At 39.5% G+C, this 22,364-nt stretch overlaps 1 protein-coding gene and 1 pseudogene across 4 annotated transcripts in view; one reads left to right on the top strand and one right to left on the bottom strand.

Annotated features, from left to right (window-relative positions):
• LOC119089236 (interferon-induced very large GTPase 1-like) overlaps positions 1-22,364 on the bottom strand; it is a 59,180-nt gene that overhangs the window by 15,079 nt on the left and 21,737 nt on the right. Inside the window, exons 1-2 of one of the 4 annotated variants that reach the window (XM_037211823.1) lie at positions 6,977-7,002; positions 2,714-2,816 (exon numbers count right to left, since the gene is read on the bottom strand). The exons of 1 other annotated variant lie outside the window; for it this stretch is intronic. The gene's annotated coding sequence lies outside the window, so the exon portion shown is untranslated. Of the gene's footprint in view, positions 1-2,713; positions 2,817-6,627; positions 6,645-6,976; positions 7,003-22,364 lie in introns of those variants that run through there. 2 more of the 4 variants (XM_037211827.1, XM_037211820.1) reach the window with 2 other exon arrangements.
• On the top strand, positions 20,217-21,264 carry LOC114683822 (annotated as a pseudogene).

The following is a 22,364-nucleotide window of genomic DNA, read 5'->3' as shown; positions in this document are numbered from 1 at the left end:
AGAAAGATGGTTTCTGCTTAAGCTGTATAGTTCTGATGAATAGAAATAATACTCGGATATTTTTCATAACTCAAACTGACATAGGAATATAACAATATTCTTGGCTACAAAAGACAGCCTTTTACACATTTAGCTAAGACCTCAGAGCAAGTCCAAAATAGACTAAGTTGCACCTGGAGATGATTTGCTCAAGGACAGATTACCAAGTGTCTGTTGAACCAAAGTCAACTGATCAGTCAGGTTGATAACAGTGAGATATGGCTCCCTGTACAGGTCCCCTCAGCAGTTGACTTTCTGCACATACTCCCTGCCTCAAAGTTCAGCCAACTGTTTATTGTTTAAGTCCTGAATTTCAATGTCACTCTCTGTGATATCTCTCAGGCTATGTGCTTAATTACTCCACAGCCAGTTAGCATGACCTTCCTAGCCTTTGAGAAACTACGTGACTTATCATGTGTTATGAGAATGGGTTGAACCCTGAAAATGTAACAAATGTGTGTGTGTGTGTGCATGCGCCAAAAGAAGGATGTAGCTGAATGTACACAGAGAGGAGTATGAGAGATGTAGAAAGAGAAATGGGAGGGAAGTGAAAAAGGATGTAGCTAAATGGAGGAAAAACCATAGAGAGATGTGGAGACTGTATATAATGAATGTATGGAGAATGTGAATAGATATGTGCTATGTGGAGACAGACAGAAAAGATAGTTATGTAAATGAGATGTATAGTTATGGCTGTGTGGAGACAGATGTAATTATATGGAGATTTGTAACTGTATGGAGACAAGGAAGATGAATTTGCATAGAAAAGAAATAACTGTATGTAGAGGCCTGTGGCTGTGCAGAAGAATGTACAGATATGTGGCTGTATGGAGACTGTATGGAGAATGTAACAATGTGGAATATAACTATGTGGAGACAGAGATCTTCAGAGAGGATTTTTCAAGATAAAGTAAAAGAGAAAGTAACCACCAGAAAGTGTATTTCCTTATTTTTCCCTTTAGATAGAAAAGTCTAGTCCTTGCTACATTAATGGATATTTTTTTTGCATACCCTTGAGGCAGCCTTGGAGCAAGCTCTCCCAAAGGCCACCAATAAGCCAGACTTTCTTATTGTTTGTTACTACATGCATCAAGCAAGCTGCCCTATAAACTCCTGAGGATTCTCTTGTCTTGGCCTTCCATCTTCCCAAAGTATAACTGAGATTATATATGTGTGCTATTATGTATTGCTTTTATGAATGTTCTGTGGATCTGAACTCAGATCCTCATGCTTGTACAGTAAGTATTTTACCCATTAATGCATATCTCCAATTCCATAAAAATTCTTCCAGGTAGATGGTTCATGGGAAGAATCCGCTCTCATATTATTAAAGAAAAACTAGTATTTTACATTAGCACAAGAAGACTGATGACATGAATTATCTCTTCAAGTTGGAATTCTGCTCCTTTGAAGCCTCCAACACTGTCTAATATGTTATCATATAGTTAATTTAAGTGTATAACAAGTATAAGATAATGCATATATATTTTTTATTATTTGAAAGCACTTATAACATGAATTTTAATCTATTTATTTAGACATCAAGTTCCTTAGCATATTCCAAAGAGATGTTCACAGTTCCTCAATATAGTGCTAAACTTTATTTTGCCATCTTTGTCTCCAATATTGTCTTCTGTTGCATTATGTAGTAAGACCTGAATATTTTAATGATAATTTATAATTTTCTTCAATATAGTTTCTTATCACATCATGTTATTTATTCCATCTTTTGCTTCACACTTTGAGAAACTTTCTTGAAAGGATTCATATAAATAATATTTTCTGGTGATAAATTTTATTCTGTCACTAAAGGTATTTCCTTTCAGCTCCAAGAGCTGTCAAAATATCATCTGGGGTAGAGTTGAACTTCACTATGTAAAATGACCTTATCCAAGCTGCTGTGTTCTACCATTGCCTGCTTCCTCCCTCCCTCCCTCTCTCCTTCCCTCTCTCTATGCCTCCTTACTTCCTTTTCTTCCTTCCAACAGTCAATGACTACACTAAACACTTAAGTAGTGTGAACACAGAAAACCCTCAGTGGGAACCAGTTGAAATGTTGGCATTGATTTCTGGGTCACCATCTTCAAAAATGCATCTTCACTGTCTTTCCAAGATACCCACAAAATGCATTTTTATCTGTTAAGGTGTGTTCATAAATGTAGTCCTTAATACTATCTTCAAGATTTGTCTGTATCTGAAAGCCTAACAGAATATCAATAAACATTTTATGTCAGACATATTCCATAAACCTGATAGTCATAAAATAAGAGATAGACCACTCATCTGAATGTATGTCCTTAGAATATGCAATAAACTTATAGAAATCCTTCTATCCTAATTTTATTAATAATTTAGATAAAATTGATACATCCATCAAATAATCACAAGGTAATTTTGAGAGCAATGTTTCACTTGATAACAAGTCAGATGAATATAAGTCTTAACATGACTGAGGCAAAGATCTCCACAGCTAAGTAAGAAGATGAAATTTCCCTATTATCACTAGTGTTCCCAAGGTGGTTCACTGTTGAAATCAAGCTTCTCTCTATATTACTTCTATAACTTCTATATGATGTGTACTTGATAGGATAGTATGCTGTGAGATAGTGGCCTAAAAAGTTGGGTAAGGCATTTTCTCTTTGTTGATGGAGTTTTAAAAGAGAGATGTGATTACCTTGAGTAGAAATATTGAAGGCAGCCTGGGCCAGAGTCTGCAGGGATGATCTTGGTGAAAGAGTGTGGTATTCACACTAGCTGATCAACTGTGGCAGCATGGGCTGAAAATAATAAAGCAGTATGAGTAAAAAGATAAAGATGCAGGTTGGGTGGGAAAATTCAGATTTGTCACTGCAGAGAAGAAGAGCAAGAATGGATGAGAAGAGGCAGAAAAGATAACAACAGAAAAAAATCCCATCCTGCAGCTGAGAGATGATATGGAGAGTGGGCATTTATTTTCTATTAGTATAATGGAAGGATGACAGTTTCTGGGACTGAAAAGATGTATTTGACCCATAATGTTCCTATTTATAAACTGTTTCCTTAGGAATAGTATTCTATGTAGCTTTTGTGTTTCTTGTATTTCTTGTGTTTCTATATAAAATAAGATGTAACTTATTTATTTTGTTAAAATTAATTATGTGAGATGTTTTATATTATTCAGGATGTAGCTGATGCTCAATAATTATTTTATAGTGCCTGCTATCTAGTCAAGGAAAATAATTAAAATACATAGACAACTATGACAAGATAAAATAAAAGGTTCATAGAAATTATGAGTTGAAAGTTAACATTGTATAGGAAGAATTAAAAGAACAATCAGGTTTGGGGCTGGGAAGAAGGCTCAGTGGTTAAGAGTATTTGCAGATCTTGCATAGGACTCAGCTTTAGTTTCCAGCACTCACATAGTGGTTCACAACTGTCTATAACTTCAGGTCCAGGGGACCCAATGCCTTTTTATGGCCTCTGTGGGCATTGGATGAGCATGGTGTGCTAATATACAAGCAAGAAAAATACCCAACACATAGAAATAAAAATAAATCCTTAAAAATGCTATTAAGACTACTTAGATTTTTGAAATCCTCTTTGAGTATAAAAGGGACGATTAGAAGCTGCCTTTATTATACATTGTATGACAACTGTATGGATAAAAGGATAGCTCTATCCCAAAGAGAAAAAGTGCAAGAACAGTGGGAATCATGAAGGCAATGATATATCAGTTGAAAAATTGCAGAGAAAATGAAAGGGTGACTCAGAAAAAATGAATTAGTATTCCATGGCTCTATCCACACAGATTCAAAGCAGAAGAGTTGCATGAGAACTCTCAATCAGAGGAATCTGTGGGGACTGACCATTTAAGTGTAGGTTGCTGACTAGAATGTTCCCAAAATAAAGTTGGAAGAGATATCAAAACCAACCGGTAGAAAAATTGTAATGCAGAAACATAGGAAACATGGAAAACAAGTCAACATGACTTCTCCAGCAGATTACAACTCTTCAATTACCAAATCCATATATATTCACGTATATATGGGTTAATCTTAAACAAAAAATTCAAAATGTTATTCATGAAAGTGGTAATGACTTCAAAGAGGATACAAACACACCGATGAATGAAGTTAGGATTTTTTTTATTGCTTTTCTATAACACCATGATCAAAAGCAACTTGGGGAGGAATAAGATATTTTACATCACAGATTACCATCAATCACTGAGGGAAGACAGGGCAGGAATTCAGGGCAGGAACCAGGAGGCAGGAACTGAAAAGAGCTATGAAAGAATGTTGCTTATAGGCTGGCTTCTCATGGCTTGCTTAGTCTGTATTTTTATAATACCCAGGACCACCAGCCTCGTGGTGGCACTGCCCACATTGAACTGGGCTCTTCCACATCAATCATCATTCAAGAAAATGTGCCACAGGCTCAACCACAGACCATTGTGGTGGGGTCTTTTCTTAACTGAGTTTCCTTCTTTCAAATGACTCTAACCTATATCAACTTGTAAAACTAGTCAGCACATTCAATAAATAAAATTAAAAAGCATGCAGTATAAAGCATGAGTGGTCAATGTAGTAAGTAGGTAGCCATTCCAGCTTTGACCTGGAAGTTTCAATCCCCATTGAGGCTTCAGTAATGGTCACACCTACAAGGCAGGGCTGAGAGAGGACACTGAAGACCTGAGATCCAGATGCTGGGGCTCTCTTGGTTCCTGGACCCTGGACGCTGAAGGTAAACTGAGCAGAGTTCTCCAGAGAACACCGCCGGACTGCACCTTTCCCAGACCCTGTAGCCTATCCCTTCACTTGTAAGTTACCCCATAAAATAAACCTCCCTTTTAACTACGTGGAGTGGCCTTATTAATTTCACCAATAGGTCAACTTTTTAGCTTCATGGGCCACACTAGACAAAAGAGAATTGTCTTTGGTCACACATTGAATATAAAAATACTAATAACCCTCCCCTGGGCTCCATATCCTGGCCCAGAGTCTCCTCACCCCCAGCAGAAGACTCCTGCTCTAGAGGAGGCCATGCAGGTACTAGGAACTACATGTAAGATACCATAATTCCTATTAATACCCACTAAGTCCTGCCTATCTGTGCCCAACAGCACCCTTACCATGGGCTCCATATCCCAGCTTATAGTCTCTGCAGAAGACTCCTGCTGTACTGGAGGTCACATAGGTGTTAGGAATCCAAGTCCCCAACAGCATTTCCTCCACTGGGCTCCCTATCCAGGCCACAATGTGGCAGATAACTCCTGTTATACCTGAGGCCATGAAGGTACTAGGAACCCCAGGTAAGATACAACTCACTGTCCACTAATATCTATTTTAACTCACCCAGCAGTCCCCAGTAGCACCCCCTTCTCTGGACTCCATATCTTGGCTCACAACTCTGGTAGAAGATACCTGCACTACTGGAGGCCACACTGTTATTAGGACACCAGGAACCTGAGGTACCAGCAACCCCAGGGACCACACCAGTTTCCAGAACCCCAGAAACAAAGTTAGCACCTAAAATCTCAGAGACCAAGAAGGCTACCAATACCCCAGTAGAGACATATCACTGAACCTGAAAACTCACTGGTCACCAGAACTACAGGTCACTCAGGCCAGAATATCAGAGAGAAAACAGAAATCAAGGGGAAAAACATCCAGAAAGCATCCCAAGTGGATCAAAGACCTCAACATAAATCCAGCTACTCTGAACCTGCTAGAAGAGAAAGTAGGAAATAGTCTTGGACGCATTGGCATAGGAGATCACTTCCTAAATATAACACCAGTAGCGTAGACACTGAGACAAACAATCAATCAATGGGACCTCTTGAAACTGAGAAGCTTTTGTAGAGCAAAGGATACGGTCAACAAGGCAAAGCGACAGCCTACAGAATGGGAAAAGATCTTCACCAACCCCACATGTGATAGAGGACTTATATCCAGAATATATAAGGAACTCAAGAAATTAGACATCAAAACGACCAACAGTCCAATTGAGAAATGGGCTTTAGAATTAAACAGAGAATTCTCAACAGAGGAAACCCAAATGGCTGAAAGACATTTAAGGAATTGCTCAACATCCCTAATCAACAGGGAAATGCAAATCAAAACAACTCTGAGATACCACCTTACACCTGTCAGAGTGGCTAAGATCAAAAACACTGAAGACACTTTATGCTGGAGAGGATGTGGAACTAGGGGAACTCTCCTCCACTGCTGGTGGGAATGCAAGCTTGTACAACCACTTTGGAAATCAATATGGCGCTTTCTTAGAAAATTGAGAATCAATCTCCCCCAAGATCCAGCTATACCACTTTTGGGCATATACCCAAGAAATGCTCAATCATACCACAAGAGCACTTGCTCAGCTATGTTCATATCAGCATTGTTTGTAATAGCCAAAACCTGGAAACAACCTAGATGCCCTTCAACTGAAGAATGGATAAATAAATTGTGGCACATATACACAATGGAATACTACTCAGCAGAGAAAAACAATGACATCATATGGTTGCAGGCAAATGGATGGATCTAGAAAAAATCATCCTGAGTGAGGTAACCCAGACTCAGAAAGACAAATATGGTATGTACTCACTCATAGGAAGATGCTAGATGTGGAACAAGGATGACTGGATTGCTACTCACATCACCAGTGAGGCAACCTGGAAAACGGGACCCCAAAAAAAGACACGGAGAAATGGATGAGATCTACATGAACAGCCTGGTCATGAGTGGGAACAATGAAGAGCAACGGTGGAGGGAAAGAGAGTGGGAGATCCTAGCTGGATCAAGAAAAGAGAGGGAGAACAACGAATAGGAAACCATGGTAAATGAAGACCACATGAGAAGGGGAGGAAGCAGAGAGCTAGGGAGGCCCACGGAGATCCACAAAGATACCCCCGCAAAAGACTGCTGGCAATGGTCGAGAGATGGCAGGAACTGACCTACTCTGGTGATGGGATGGCCAGACACCCTGTTAGTTGTGCCATAAACCCCATCCAAGGACTGAGGAATCTGGATGCAGACATCCACGGCTGGGCCCCTGGTGGAGCACTGGGAGTCTAATTAGTGAGAAAGAAGAGGGTTTATATGAGCAAGAATTGTTGAAGCCAAGGTTGGATAAAGCACAGGGACAAATAACCAAATGAATGGAAGCACAGGATCTATGAACCAAAGGCTGAGGGGCCCCAACTGGATCAGGCCCCTGAATGGGTGAGACAGTCATTTGGCTTGATCTGTTTGGGAGGCAGCTGTGCGTTGGTGCCGGGTCCTGGGCTCGTTGCATGAGTTGGCTGTTTGAATCCTGAGACTTATGTAGGGACACTTGGCTCGGTCTGGGAGGGGGGACTGGACCTGGCTGGACTGAGTCTACCAGGTCGATCCCGGTCCTTGGGGGAGACCTTGATCTGGAGGAGGTGGGAATGGGGGTGGGCTGGGGGAGGGGAGGGGCGCGAGAGGGGGAGAACAGGGGAATCTGTGGCTATTATGTTGAACTGAATGGTGTTGTAAAATAAAAAAAAAATAAAAAAAAATAATCTCACACCAGCAAAATCAAAAGGGAAGCAAACACACACACACACACACACACACACACACACACACACACACACACCACCTCACACCACCACCACAATCAACAATAAAATAACAGCAATTAACAATCATTGATCATTAATATCTCCCAATATAGGTGTTCTCAATTCCCCAATAAAAAGATACAAGCTAACAGAATGGTTGTGAAAACAGGGTCCATCCTCCTCCTGGTGCATACACTTTAACATCAAAGAGACATTAACTCAGAGTAAAGGGTTGGAAAAATATTTTCCAAGTGAGTGGACCCAAGAAGCAAGCTGGTGTAGCAATTCTAATATCTAAAAAAAAAAAAAAAAGACTTGAAACCAAAATTAATCAAAAGAGATAGGGAAGGAGACTTCATACTTATCAAAGGAAAAACCTACCAAGATGATGCTTCAATTCTGAACATCTATGGTCCAAATACAAAGGCATCCACTTTTGTAAAAGAAACATCACTATAAGCATAAATAATACATCAAACCCTAGACATTAATAGTGGGAGACTTCAACACTCTACTCTCACTAATGGAAAGGTCATCCAGATAGAAACTTAATAGAGAAATAATGGAATTAACAGATGTTGTGACTCAAATGGACCTAACAGACTTCTATAGAATGTTTCCACATAAACCAAAAGAGTATACCTTCTTCTCATCACCTCTCAGAACCTACCCCAAAATTGGCCACGTACTTGGTCACAAAACAAATTTCAACAGTTACAAGAAAATTGAAATAACATCTGTACTTTGTCAGACCGCCATGGATTAAAGCTGGATTTTAACAATGATAAAAACAACAGAGAGACTATTAGCTCATGGGAAATAAACAATTCTCTACTGAATGACCACTGGGTCAAAGAAGAAACAAGAAAGAAATTAAGGACTTCTTAGAATTCAATGAAAATTGATGCGCAACATATGCAAACTTATGGGACACAATGAAAGAGGTGCTAAGAGGAAAGTTCATAGCACTAAGTGCCTTGATAAAGTAATTAGAGAGATCTCATACTAGTGACTTGACAGTACATCCTAAAGCAATGAAACAAAAAGAAGCAAACATACGCAAGAGGAGTAGATGGCAGGAAATAATTAAACTGAGGGCTAAAATTAATAAAATAAAAAGAAAGAGAACAATACAAAAAATCAATGAAACAGAGTTGGTTCTTAGATAAAATCAGTAAAATAGACAAATTGTTATCCAAATTAATTAAAGACAAAAAGAGAATATTCAAATTAACAAAATCAGATACAAAAAGGGGGCATAACAACAGACAATGAAGAAATCCAAAGAATCATTAGGTCATACTTTAAAAACTTGTACTCCGCAAAATTAGAAAATCTAAAAGAAATGGACAATTTTCTCAATAGATACCACTTACCAAAGATAAATTAATATCAGATAAAAAACGTAAATAGACCTATAACCCCTAAAGAAATAGAAGCATTCATTAAAAGTCTCTTAGGAAAAGCTCAGGGCCAGATGGTTTTAGTGCAGAATTCTACCAGACTTTCAAAGAAGATCTAATATTAGTACTCCTCAAATTATTTCACAAAATAGAAACAGAAGGAACATTGCCAAATTCATTTTATGAGGCCATAGTCACCTTGATACTCAAACCACACAAAGACTCAACAAAGAAAGGAATTACAGACCAATTTCTTTCAGGATCACTGATGCAAAAAGTACTCAATAAAATACTTGCAAAGTTAATCCAAGAACACATCAAGAAGATATCCATCATGATCAAGTAAGCTTCATTCCAAAGATATAGGGATGGTCATCATATGAAAATTTGTCAGTGGAATCCACCATATAAACAAACTGAAACCACAAAACCACATGATCATCTCATGAGATGCTGAAAAGGCTTTTGACAAAAATCTAACACCCCTTCATGAAAAAAAGTCTTGGAGACATCAGGGATGTAAGAGACATACCTAAACATAATAAATGTAATATGCAGCAAGTCAATAGTCAACAGGAAATAAAATAGAGAGAAACTTAAAGCAATTATGTTAAAATCAGGGACAAGACAAGGTTGTCTACTCTCTCCAATCTATTCAATATAGTACTTGAAGTTTTAGCTAGAATGATAAGGGAGATCAAGGGAATACAAATTGGAAAGGAAGAGGTCATAGTATTGCTATTTGCAGATGATATGACAGTATACATAAGTGACTCCCCCCAAATTCTCTAGATAACTCCTACAATTGATAAACACCTTCAGCAAAGTGTCTGGAGACAAAATAAACTTAAAAAATCAGTAGCCCATCTATATACAAATGAGAAATGGGTTGAGAAAGAAGTCAGGTAAACAACACCCTTCAAATAGCTACAAATAATGTAAAGCATCTTGGTGTAACTCTAACCAAGCAAGTGAAAGTCATGCATGACAAGAACTTCAAGTCTTTGAAAAAAGAAATTCAAGAAGATATCAGAAAGATAAAAAGATCTCCCATGCTCATTGATTAGTAGGATTAACATAGTAAAAATGGCCATCCTACCAAAAGCAATCTATAGATTGAGTGCAATCCCTTTAAAAAAAATCAACACAATTCTTTAGAGACCTTGAAAGGATAATACCCGACTTCATATGGAAACATAAAAAACCCAGAATAACTAAAACAGTCCTGAATAATAAATGCACTTCTGGAGGTATCACTATCTCTGATTTCAAGCTCTACTACAGAGCTATAGTAATAAAAACTGTATGGTATTGGCATAAAAACAGACAGGTGGATCAGTGGAATAGAATTGAAGACCCAGATGTAAACCCACAAAATTATTCAATGGAAAAAAGAAAGCATCTTCAACAAATGGTGCTGATCTAAGTGGAACTCAGCATGCAGAAGAATGCAAATAAATCTGTATGTATCACCCTGAACAAAACTCAAGTCCAAATGGATCAAAGACCTCCACATAAGGAGGAGGAGTAGATGGCAAGGGGGGAGTAGGGAGTCAGGGGGAGGGAACAGGAGGAGAGGAGGGAGGGGAAACTGTGTTCAGTATGTAAAGTAAAATAAAAAAATTGCATGTGCGCGCGCGCACACACACACACACACACACACACACACACACACACACACACAGAGGCCTCAGCATAAAACCAAATACACTGAACCTGCTAGAAGAGAAAGTTTGGAATAGTCTTGAACACATTGTCACAGGACACAACTTCCTGAATGTAACACTGATAGTGCAGGTACCAGGATTGACCATTAATAAATGGGACCTCGTAAAACTGAAAATCTTCTGTAAGTCAAAGAACACCATCAATAGGACAAAATGTAACCTACAGAATGGGAAGAGACCTTCACCAACCCCATATCCAAAAGAGGGCTGATTTTCAAAATACATAGAGAACTTAAGAAACTGGACATCAACAAACCAAATAATCCAATTTAAAAATGGGGTACAGATCTAAACCAAGAATTCTCAGTAGAAGAATCTCAAATGGCCAAGAAACGCTTAAAGAATGTTCAACATTGCTAGGTGGTGGTGGCACGTGCCTTTAATCCCAGCATTCAGGAGGCAGAGCCAGGTGGATCTCTGTGACTTCTAGGCCAGCCTGGTCTACAGAGCAAGATCCAGGACAGGCTCCAAAGCTACACAAAGAAATCCTGTCTTGAAAAACCACACACACACACACACACACACACACACACACACACACACACACACACGCAAAAAAGAATGTTTAATATCTTTAGTCACCTGGGGACTGCTAATCAAAACAACTCTGAGATTCCATCTTATATCTGTCAGAATAGTTAAAATCAATAACAAGTGCATGTGGGAGAAAATGTGGAGCAAGGGGAACAGCCCTTTCTTGATAGTGGAAGTGCAAACTTGTACAGCCAGGAAATCAATATGGTTGTTTCTCAGAAAACAGGGAATCAACCTACCTCAAAACCTAGCAATATCACTCTTGGGCATATACCCAAAGGACACTCTACCATACCACAAGGACACATGCTCAACTATGTTCATAGCAGCTTTATTTGTAATAGCCAGAAACTGCAAGTAATGTGATGCCCCTCAACTGAAGAATAGATAAAGAAAATGTGGTTTATTTACAAATGGAGTATTACTTATCTGTTAAAAACAATGACATAATGAAATTAGCTGGCAAATGGATGGAACTAGAAAAAAAATCATCATGAGTGAGGTAACCCAGACTTAGAAAGACAAACATGGTATGTACTCACTTATAAGTGGATATTAGCTGTAAAGTAAAGGAGAACCATGGTTCACAGACCTAGAAAAGGTAAGTAACATGGAGGTCTCAAAGAGGGACATAAGAATTTCCCTGGGAAGGGGAAATAGAGAATAGAGGGGATTGGGAAGGACCAAAACAGGAAAGATCTGGTTGGGGGAAGATGGAGAGAGTAAGTACTTGGAGAGCTAACTGGAATTGGGGGTGATCTCAGGGTGATCAGAAACCTAGTGTGATGGAAATTCCCAGTAATCTATGATGAAGGTAACCCTAACTAAGATTCCTAGCAATGGGGAAAGCAGAGCCTGAACTAGCCAACTCATGTAACCAGGCAAGACTTTTAGTGGAGGGATTGGGACACCAACACAATACACAACCTTTAACCTACAATTTGACCTGCCTACAAGATGTGTTGGGGTATAGGTGGCACAGAAATTGTGGTAGTGGTACACCAATGACTGGTCTGGCTTGAGACACGAGCCATGAGAGATAGCCTACCCCTGACACTGCCTGCTACACTAGGACCCAGAGGCTGGATAGCCCAGGGACCTAGGATAGAACCAAACACAACTGGCAAAGAAAAAATAAATCAATGAAATGATTCATAAATGATATTCCACTATACTCATGGGTTTTTGCATAGCCAAATTGTCATCAAAGAGGCTTCATACAGCAACTAATGGAAATAGATGCAGAAACCATGAGCTAGACTTTAGGCTGAGCTCAGGGAATCCTTCTGAATAGATGATAGAAGGAATGTAGCAGCCAGAGGGGTCAAGGACACCACAAGAAGACTGATAGAATCAATTACCCTGTCTCTTAGGGGCTCACAGAGACTGAAATGACAACCAGAGAGTCTTCATAGGACTGACCTAGGCCCTCTGCATATACATGACAGATGTGTAGCTTGGTCTTCTTGTGGGACTCCTAACAGTGGGAGCAGGGACTGTCTCTAGCTCTTTTGCTGGCTTTTGGGAGCCTTTTCCTCATACTGGGTTGCATTATCTAGCCTTCAACTTGATATGCCATGTTTGGTTGATATCCATGGGAGGCCTGCCCTCTTCTGAATAGAGACCTAGAGGTCTGTATAGACAGGCAGTGACAAGGAGGTCATGCGGTTGGGTTTACAACCAATAAGAAGGCAGAACAGAAAGTCAATAAAAAGACAGACACACAGGAAGTAGGCCTTTTTCTCAGGGGAAGGACGGCACTGGCAGTGAAGGGTAAGAAAGGGTTTTTAGTCTCAGCTCTTAGCTACTGCTCTGACCCCTTGGGCTTTTAACTCTGCATTTGACTCTGTGTTTCTTATTTAATAAGACTGTTACATCTACAGAAGGAGGGGAAACAGTGGTTGGTTTGTAAAAAATAAATTAATAAATTAATAAAAATATTAATAAAAGTTGATATGAAAAATATCTGTATATAATTTCACTACCACAGATAACCAAAAATAATCTCATGTAACAATCCTATGTGATTCTTATGAATTATCAAGCAGATCCTAAGTTTATAATCACTAAAAAAGAAAATGAATATATCTAAGAAGAAAAAAATGAATAAGAAAGGAAGACAGGAAGCTTCTAGGTATTATGGAGGAGAGGTTTATTGTAGATAAAAGGGAGAGCGTAGCCAGAAGCAGAGACAGAGACATCTGGGAGAGTCTGGAGTGAACATGGCCAGACTAAGCTGGGCCATGTGAGGAGAGTTGTTAGGGGAAAGGAGAGAGGTATAGAGGGTAGAAGGGCCTTGTACTCAGAGAGAAGCATCAAAAGAACTAGGAATGTTAATCATGCAGGGGTGTCTCCTCAGTGGAGGAGATAAAATCAAATACCTGCATTCCATCCAGAAAGCTGAGAGTAGAGGTTGTTAATGACCTGGCAATGTTTTTGCTATCTGTAGGGACAAACCTCATTCTAACTCCCCAGAATGATTATTCCAGACTCTTTAGGGGAGATGTCACATGTACTTTATGGCTTGCTGACCCCTATGCTATTGGTCAGGGACTACATTAGATTTCAGGCCTTTTAGCTACAGAACCTACCCTCATGGTGCCATGTACTTTGTGAAAGTTTTTATGTAGTCACACCTTAAGCTTTATTTTGCACCTGGAATTGGAAAGATTTTAGGAATTGTTGCCTAGAGACTCTTCCAAATTCTATTGTTTAAAATATGCCTACAGTGTGATAGACTACTTGGCAATAGACTTCCCAAAGTCTGATCCAGGTTGAGGAAGTCAGTCTGCACCAGGTTTTCCTTCTCAGTTATTTGCATGTTTGCCTTCCTGTCTGACACCTGCAGGGAACCCCTTCTCCCCTCCAGGGAGGCAAGAGAGGCTATCCATGAGCCAAGAGGCCAAAGAGGGCAAAAAGGACTGATATAGCCAAAGTGGCTGAGTTATATAGGGAAGAACAGCTTGGGGAAGGGCAAGTCCAGCTCAGTCTCTGGGCTGGAGAAGTTTAGGGTAGGGGGTGAGATATGCCAGCCAGGATAACTCTGTAACTGGAAGGACTGAGGGATGCTGGGAGGACCTGTTGGCCAGGTCTGCTTTAATATATTAGATAGGCACCTCAGTTAGCTGTTTGTCTCTGGTTTGAGACTTAACACTAAGTAATAGAACTTCATCAGAACTTGATATTTTTGTTACAAAATAAAAGAGAGCAATATAAAAAAAACTAGTAAGATATTTGATATTATAGTTGAGAAAATGATACATCAATATCAGTTTGATGGATGTGGCTATAACTCTCAGTGGATTGTCAAGGTTCTTCTAATATATTTGGTTATAGTTTTATTTTTAGTGTACTTAATTCTTGACAATAATGGCTCATGGCTTTGGAGAGTGCTGTGGCTTTGGCAGAGGATCAATTTTGGTTCCAAGCACACATGTTGGGTGACATACAACTGCCGGTAACTCTAGCTCCAGGGGAATATGATTTCATCCTTTGGCCTCTGTGGGCAGCTGAACTCATGTATTCCTACTCTGACACAGAAAAACATGTGTACACATTATTAAAAATAAAGGAAATATTAAAAAAGAAAGAAAATAATCTCACAAATGTAAGTATTGTCAAAAAAAGCAATTACATAAGGTGTGATTGTGAAGATAAAGAATAGTTGTCTCTTGGAAGACAGGACATATGGAAGTATAGTAAAAAAATATCAATTTTTTTTCTTTAAGTTGAATGTCAGATTGTAGTTCTATGTATCCCATTTGAAAATTAGCAGGTATGTGTTTATGTTGACTGAAGATAGGGTTAGAAGTTGGTTTTCATCTTGAGTATATATGTTTAATCCATTTAAATGACCAGTGAAATTCACTAAAAATGCTAAATATGCAAGTTTCCATCATCAAGTTCTGCTACAACTTTTATTTTTGATATCATAAATGACTTGATGATATGTCACAAATCATAAAATCTTGTCAGTGTTTGGCCTTGACTTAATTATCTTACAGTCTAAATTCTACCACATAGTATCTATTAAGGGATTAGGAATACCTAGAATTGGCAAAGATTTCTTGACCTTCATGAAATTTACAATCTTAGTGACATTATCCATTTTTAATGCTTTTGAATGTAACTTTACTTGATGCACTATGCAACAATATTTTATGAAATGTGAGTTTGGGGCACCTGCATGTGAACATGTACACACACACACACACACACACACACACACACACACACACACACATTGCGGATTGACTGTCTGGATTTAAAAAAGGCTCAGAATCTTTAAGAAACAATCTCTGGCAAAAGCACATAGAAAGGTGACTGAAAGTGACAGTATGGATGTCATTACACCAAGAAAATCAAAGCAAAAACTTCATGTGAACAGCTGTTTTTATGACTGGCAAAAAGATTATAAACCAAAATTAGTTGGAAGAAATGAAGAAAGCCATTGCATATTAATAAAGGGAATAGTACATCAAGAAGTTATAATAGACTCTTGCCAGGGAAGCAGATAGGCTGACTACAGATCTCCACCTCTCCTACTCCTCCAGCCCAATTCCCCCAAGTCTCACCCCAATTCTGTAACAGAATGCCTGGTACACTCTCCCTTTCCTCTCTAACCCCATCCTTAATGGATCACAAAGATCTCTTTTCCATTCCCAAACTCATCCCAGTATCCCAGCCTCCAATGCTATCAAGAATTCCATGGGGTCACACCGGCTGCAGGCCAGGGATACAGGTAAGTTAACTGAAGACATAAGCCAATCCCCTGTCTCCTGCAAACCCAATACTCATCCCTATTTCTGCAACAGAATACCTGCTGCAGGTTTCCTCCCTCCAAAGGCCATTTCTCCTGTGACTCCCATACACCTTCCCTTTCTAATCGCTTGTTGTTTATCCCAGCCTCCAACTCCAGCAAGCACTCCCTACTAATATATAGGCCACTCCTCCTAGGAAAGCAGGTAGGCTGTCTGTATGTCTTCCCTTCTCCTGTTCTGCTAGATCCAATCCATGAGTCTTATCCTTAATGCTACAGCAGACCTCTGGAGTGACCTCTCTTTACTATTTCCCCCCATTTCAAGGAGACTAAATAAGTGGATCCCGGTTGAGCATTCTGATCATCTCCCTCCTATGAACCCCTCCAGACCCCTAGCCTTTCCACATTCCCAATTGTTAGCTCCCAATACCCAGAACACATTTTGCGTGGAATCCCTAGTGGCAACACCTATCAGGTCCACAGAACATTTCATATCGGGCAACACATAGCCATCACACTCTCCTAAAATTCAGAGAAGAAACAGAAACCAAGAAACAATACACCCACCCAATAAAAACAAAACCAGATGCCAGCACCTTGACTCATAATTATCCCAATCCCAGATCCCTAGAGGTTAGCATAAAAACACAACCAATAAAAGCCAGGATAATATATTTTTACTAGAGCTCAGTAACCATACCACAGAAGGCTCTGAATATTTCAACAAAGCTGAAACACAGGAAAAAGATCTTAAAACAGCCTTATGAAGATGATAGAGATCCTTAAAGAAGAAATGAATAAATCTTTTAAAGAAATCCAAGAGAATTCAATCCGTGGAAGGAAATGAATAAAACTGTCAAGACAAAAAATTGGAAATAGAATCAACAGAGAAAACTCAAACCGAGGGAATTCTGGAAATGAAAAATTTAGGAATTAGAACAGGAACTATAGAGGAAAGCTTCATTAACAGATTACAGGAGATAGAAGAGAGGATCTTGGGTATTGAAGATACAATAGAAAAAAATTGACGCATTGGCCAAGTAAAATGTTAAATCTGAAAAATCTCCTGACACAAAACATCTAGGAAATCTGAGACATTATGAAAAGACCAAACCTAAGAATAATAGAAATAGAGGAAGGAGAAGAAACCCAGATCAAATGCCCAGAAAATGTTTTCAACAAAATTATAGAAAAAAATGTTCCTAACCTAAAGAAGGACATGCCTATAAAGTTACAAGAAGCATACAGAACACTAAATAGATTGGACCAGAAAAGAAAGTTCCCTTGCCACATAATAATCAAACATTAAACATGCAGGACAAAGAAAGAATAGTTAAAGCTGCAAGGGGAAAAAAAGTAGAATAAAGGCAGACCTATTAGACTCATACCTGACTTCTCAATGGAGACTCTAAAAGCCATCAGGACCTAAACAGATGTGCTGAAAACTCTAGAAGACCATGGATGCCAGCTCAGACTACTTACTATACCCAGCAGAACTTTCAATATTCATTGATGGAGAAAATAAGATATTCAATGTTAAAGCCAAATTTAATGATATTTATCTACAAATCCAGGCCTATAGAAGGTGCTATAAGGAAAACTCTAACCTAAGGTTAACTACAATCATGAAAGGGAATAAATAATGTAAGGTCCATAAAATCAAAAGAAGGGAAGTGCACTTGCATGCATGAGTGCGCACGCATGCACGCAAACACACACACACACACACACACACACACACACACACACACACACACACTACCATGACTACCATGAGCACCAGTAGTGACAGCAGTAGTAGCACCACCAAAATAACAGGAATCAACAATTTTTGGTAATTGATATCTCTTAATTTCTCAATAAAATTTCAATTTCCCAATAAAAAGATGCAGACTAATAGAATGGACACAAAAATAGTATCAATCCTTCTGCTTCATCTAAGAAAGACACCTCAATATCAAGGGTAGACATTACCTCATGGTCAAGGGTTGGAAAATGATATTCCAAGCAAATAGACTTGTGATGCAAGCTGGTATAGCCAATTTAACATCTAACAAAATAGATTTCAAACAAAAGTTAATCAGGAGCTAGGGAAGGACAGTACATACTCATCAAAGAAATATCTACTAAGCTGACATTTTAATTCTTAATATCTATGATCTAAACACAAGGACTTCTGTCCTAGGGTTTTTGTTGCTGTGAAAAGATACCATGACCATGGTAACTCTTATAAAGAAAACACTTAATTGGGGTTGCTTGCTTACAGTTTCAGAGGTTCAGTCCATTATAATCATGACGGGAAGCATAGTGGTGTGCAGGCAGACAGTAGCTGAGAATCCTACATCTTGCAGGCAACAGGTAATAACTGAGATATTGGGAAGTATCCTGGGCATAGGAAACATCAAAGCCCACCCACACAGTGACACACTTCCTCCAACAAGTCCATATGCACTATAACAAAGCCAAAATCTCCTAATAGTGCCACTCCTTATGAGATTATGGGGACCAATTACATTCAAACTACCACAGCATTCAAGTTTGTAAAAGAAACACCATTACAGCTTAAATCACATATTGACCCTCAAACACTGATAATGAGAGACTTCAGTACTTAACTCTCATCAATAGATAGGTCATCTAGACAAAAAAACAAAACAGAGAAAGGCTGTAGCTAACAGACATTATAAACTAGAAGCACCTAAAAGGTATTTACAGAACATTACACCCAAAGACAAAAGAATATACCTTCTTCTGTCCACCTCATGGAACTTTCTCCAAAATTGACCACATACTAGGTCACAGAGCAAGTCTCAACAAAAACAAGAAAATTGAACTAACTCCCTGTATTCTATCTATCAGATCACTATGGATTAAAGATGGATATCAACAACAACAGAAACAACAGAAAGCTTACAGAATAATGGAAAGTGAACAACTCTCTAGTGAATGAAAAATGGGTCAAGACAGAAATGAAAGACTTTCTAGAATTCAATGAAAATGAATACACACCACACCCAAACTTATGGGACACAATGAAAATGGTGCTAGTTCATAGCACTAAGTGCCTACCTACATAAAATAACTTGAGAGATCTCATATCAGAAACTAATAGCACACTTAAAATGTCTAGAACAAAAAGAAGTAATCACATCCAAGAGGAGTATATGACAAGAAATAATCAAACTCAGGGCTGAAATCAATAAACTAGAAAGAAATAGAAAAATACAAGAATCAGTGAAACAAAGAGTTTGTTCTTTGAGAAAATCAATAAGATAGACAAACCCTTATCCAAACTAACTAGAAGACAGAGAGAGGATATTCAAATTAACAAAATCAGAAATGAAAACAGTTCCAGGAGACAGCATGGCTGACTGCCCAGCAATCCAATGTAGATGTAACCAATCATTGCTGTGGATATCGTTCTATATAAATAAAACACTGATGGCCAGTGACCAGGCAGGAAGTATAGGCGGGACAAGGAGAGAGGAGAATTGGGGAAACAGGAAGAAGGAGGGGAGTCACGGCCAGCCACCACTAGGACAAGCAGCATGTAAAGACACCGGTAAGCCACAAGCCATGTGGCAAGGTATAGATTTATAGAAATGGGTTAATTTAAGATATAAGAACAGTTAGCAAGAAGCCTGCCACGGCCATACAGTTTATAAGCAATATAAGTGTCTGAGTGATTATTTTATACATGGATTGTGGGACTGCGGGGCTTGGTGGAACCTGGAGAGAAGCTCTCCAGCAACAAACTGTCTTATTAAATAAGAAACACAGAACCAATGCAAAGAAGAAAGCCAAGAGATCAGAGCTAAGAGCCTTACCTGCCTGCTGCAGCTAGCTTCTTGAGCCAAGAGACCTCTCCGAAGAGACCTACTTCCTGTCTGTCTTTATATAGACTTTCTGTTCTGCCTTCTCATTGGTTGTAAAATCAACCACATGACTGCCTCATTACTGTCTGTTGTACAGCCCTCCAGGTCTTCTATGGTATTGTGATTAAAGGTGTGTGTCTCCAATGCTGCCTGTATCCTTGAACACACAGAGATCTACCTAACTCTGCCTACCAAGGGCTGGGATTAAAGGCATGCACCACCCACACCCAGCTTTTGCTACGGCTCTAATAGCTCTGACCCCTGGGCAATTTTATTTATTAACATACAATTAAAATCACATATAAATAAATACCACCATTGTCCCCTCAGCCGGTCAGAAAGCTCAAAGGCAAGGCCCAGTTCTTCCCTGCCAAGCAGGCTGGCACTGTGAGGCAGGCAGCCCCAGCAGCTGGAGACCGGCCTGCAGGGCATCCTTATCACCTGCAACATGAAGGAGCACAAGTGTGCTCAGATGCCTACAGCCTGCTTAATGAGTATGACGACAAACATGTATGGGTCCAAAATATTTATAGACAAGGACCAGCAGCCCTCTGGAAGCTAGGGAGAAAATGATGATGTGGAGGCTGCCTTGAAGAAAGAAGTTGGTGACATTAAGGTTTCTACAGAGATGAGTCTGAGAAGATTCCAGTCAATGGAGAGCAGAGCAAATAATGTAGTCTTCATCAGAACCCTTGGGATAGAATCTGAGAAGTTACTGCATCACATTCTCCAGGATATGTACAAAACCAAGAAAAAGAAGACACGTGTTATTCTGTGAATGTTGCCCATCTCAGGCACATGCAAAGCTTTCTTAGAAGATATGAAAAAATATGCAGAAACATTTTTGGAGCCCTGATTTAAAGCCCCAAAGAAAGGGACATTTCAGATTGTCTACAAATTTCGAAATAACAGCCATATAAATAGAGAAGAAGTTATTAAAGAGTTGGCAGGAATAGTGGGCAGCCTCAATTCAGAAAAGAAAGCAGATCTCACTAATCCAGAGTACATAGTGGTAGTTGAAATTATCAAAGCTGTGTGTTGCCTGAGTATTGTGAAAGATTATGTGCTATTCAGAAAATACAACATCCAAGAGGTAGTGAAGAGTGCAAAAGACTCACAGCCTCACCCAAAGTTGGGAAATGGAAAAGAAACAAAATTGGAACCTGATGGCAGGTTGAATCAAAGTGATCCTGCAGAAGGGAAAAATAACCAGCAGGTGACACCAGAGAGCAGCGAGGAGCTGGGGCAGAGAAATCCAAGGTCTGAAACACAGGCAGAGAGTGAGGGTGAAGCTAAACCTGAACTTGAAAGTCAAGTCTCAGAAGGACGCACTTCAAATGAAAATGAGCTCTCATAGGTCATTCTGTGGGGGAGGTAGATCTCAGCTGGGGTTCTGCAACAAGCTATTGTGGTTCCTTGTAAAACTGTGATAATATATTTTGGCTCTTGTGTGCTGCTTAATGCTGATCTCATAATTGCTGTTGACAGTTTTGTTAGAGCCCTTCCAGGCCTTCATGTCAGCGTGTACAGACCCATGCACTGTTACCTAGGGGAGGGTGGTAGGAGGAAGGCATTGGCCTCTGCCTCCTGATTACTTTCTCTAGTTTCCCTTTAAGCACTGCCAACTGATGTGGAACTGAACAGCATCTTAGTGGGAAATCAGCAGGACATTCTTATTCTGAGGGAGTTATGTGCTACATGCAGCTCAGCTGTCCCTGCTGCTTCATTGTACACACAGAGAAGTGGCACTGGATTATATGGGAATCACTTTGTAATGGTTTTGTATGTTTATGTGATATTTTATTTGTGCTGAAATGTGATTTTATTTGTATGTTAATAATAAAGTTGCCAGGAGATCAGAGGTGAAAGCGAGCCATTAAGCAGAAGTCCGGCAGTGGTAGCACACAAGGACACAGCCAAGCGTGGTGACCTGAGTCTTTAATCCCAGTACCAACCATAGAGACCAGGAGGTCTGTATAGATAGGCAGTGACGAGGAAGTCATGTGGCTGGGCTTAGAGCCAGTGAGAAGGCAGAACAGAAAAGCAATAAAAAGACAGGTCACACAGGGAGAAGCTCTCTCTCTGGGGAAGGATGGCGAGGTGAGTGGTAAGCTAAAGGTAGTCTTGGCTCTTCGCTAGTGCTCTGATCTTTTTGGCGTTAACTCTGTATTTGGCTCTATATTTCTTATTTAATAAGACCATTTAGAATTTCATCTACATACGTTTTGTGTTTTTCTTATTATGTTTGTTTTAATGTTCAGAGCAAATCCGATGGCCCATCAATGCAGTTCTGTAGAGAAGATGTGAGGTAGAAGAGGACTGTTGTAGGTGCAGACTCATGGGTGTTTCTTGTAAGGTTAGGGATGAGGAATCACTCTGCTGAGTCACTTCGTATACTAGTACATAAATGACCACAAACATCTACTGCTCCATGGTTTCATTGGACTGCTGTCCAAG

Source organism: Peromyscus leucopus, chromosome 1, assembly GCF_004664715.2.
Source record: "Peromyscus leucopus breed LL Stock chromosome 1, UCI_PerLeu_2.1, whole genome shotgun sequence".
Lineage (NCBI taxonomy): Eukaryota > Metazoa > Chordata > Mammalia > Rodentia > Cricetidae > Peromyscus > Peromyscus leucopus.
This window is presented reverse-complemented; position numbering and strand designations above follow the sequence as displayed.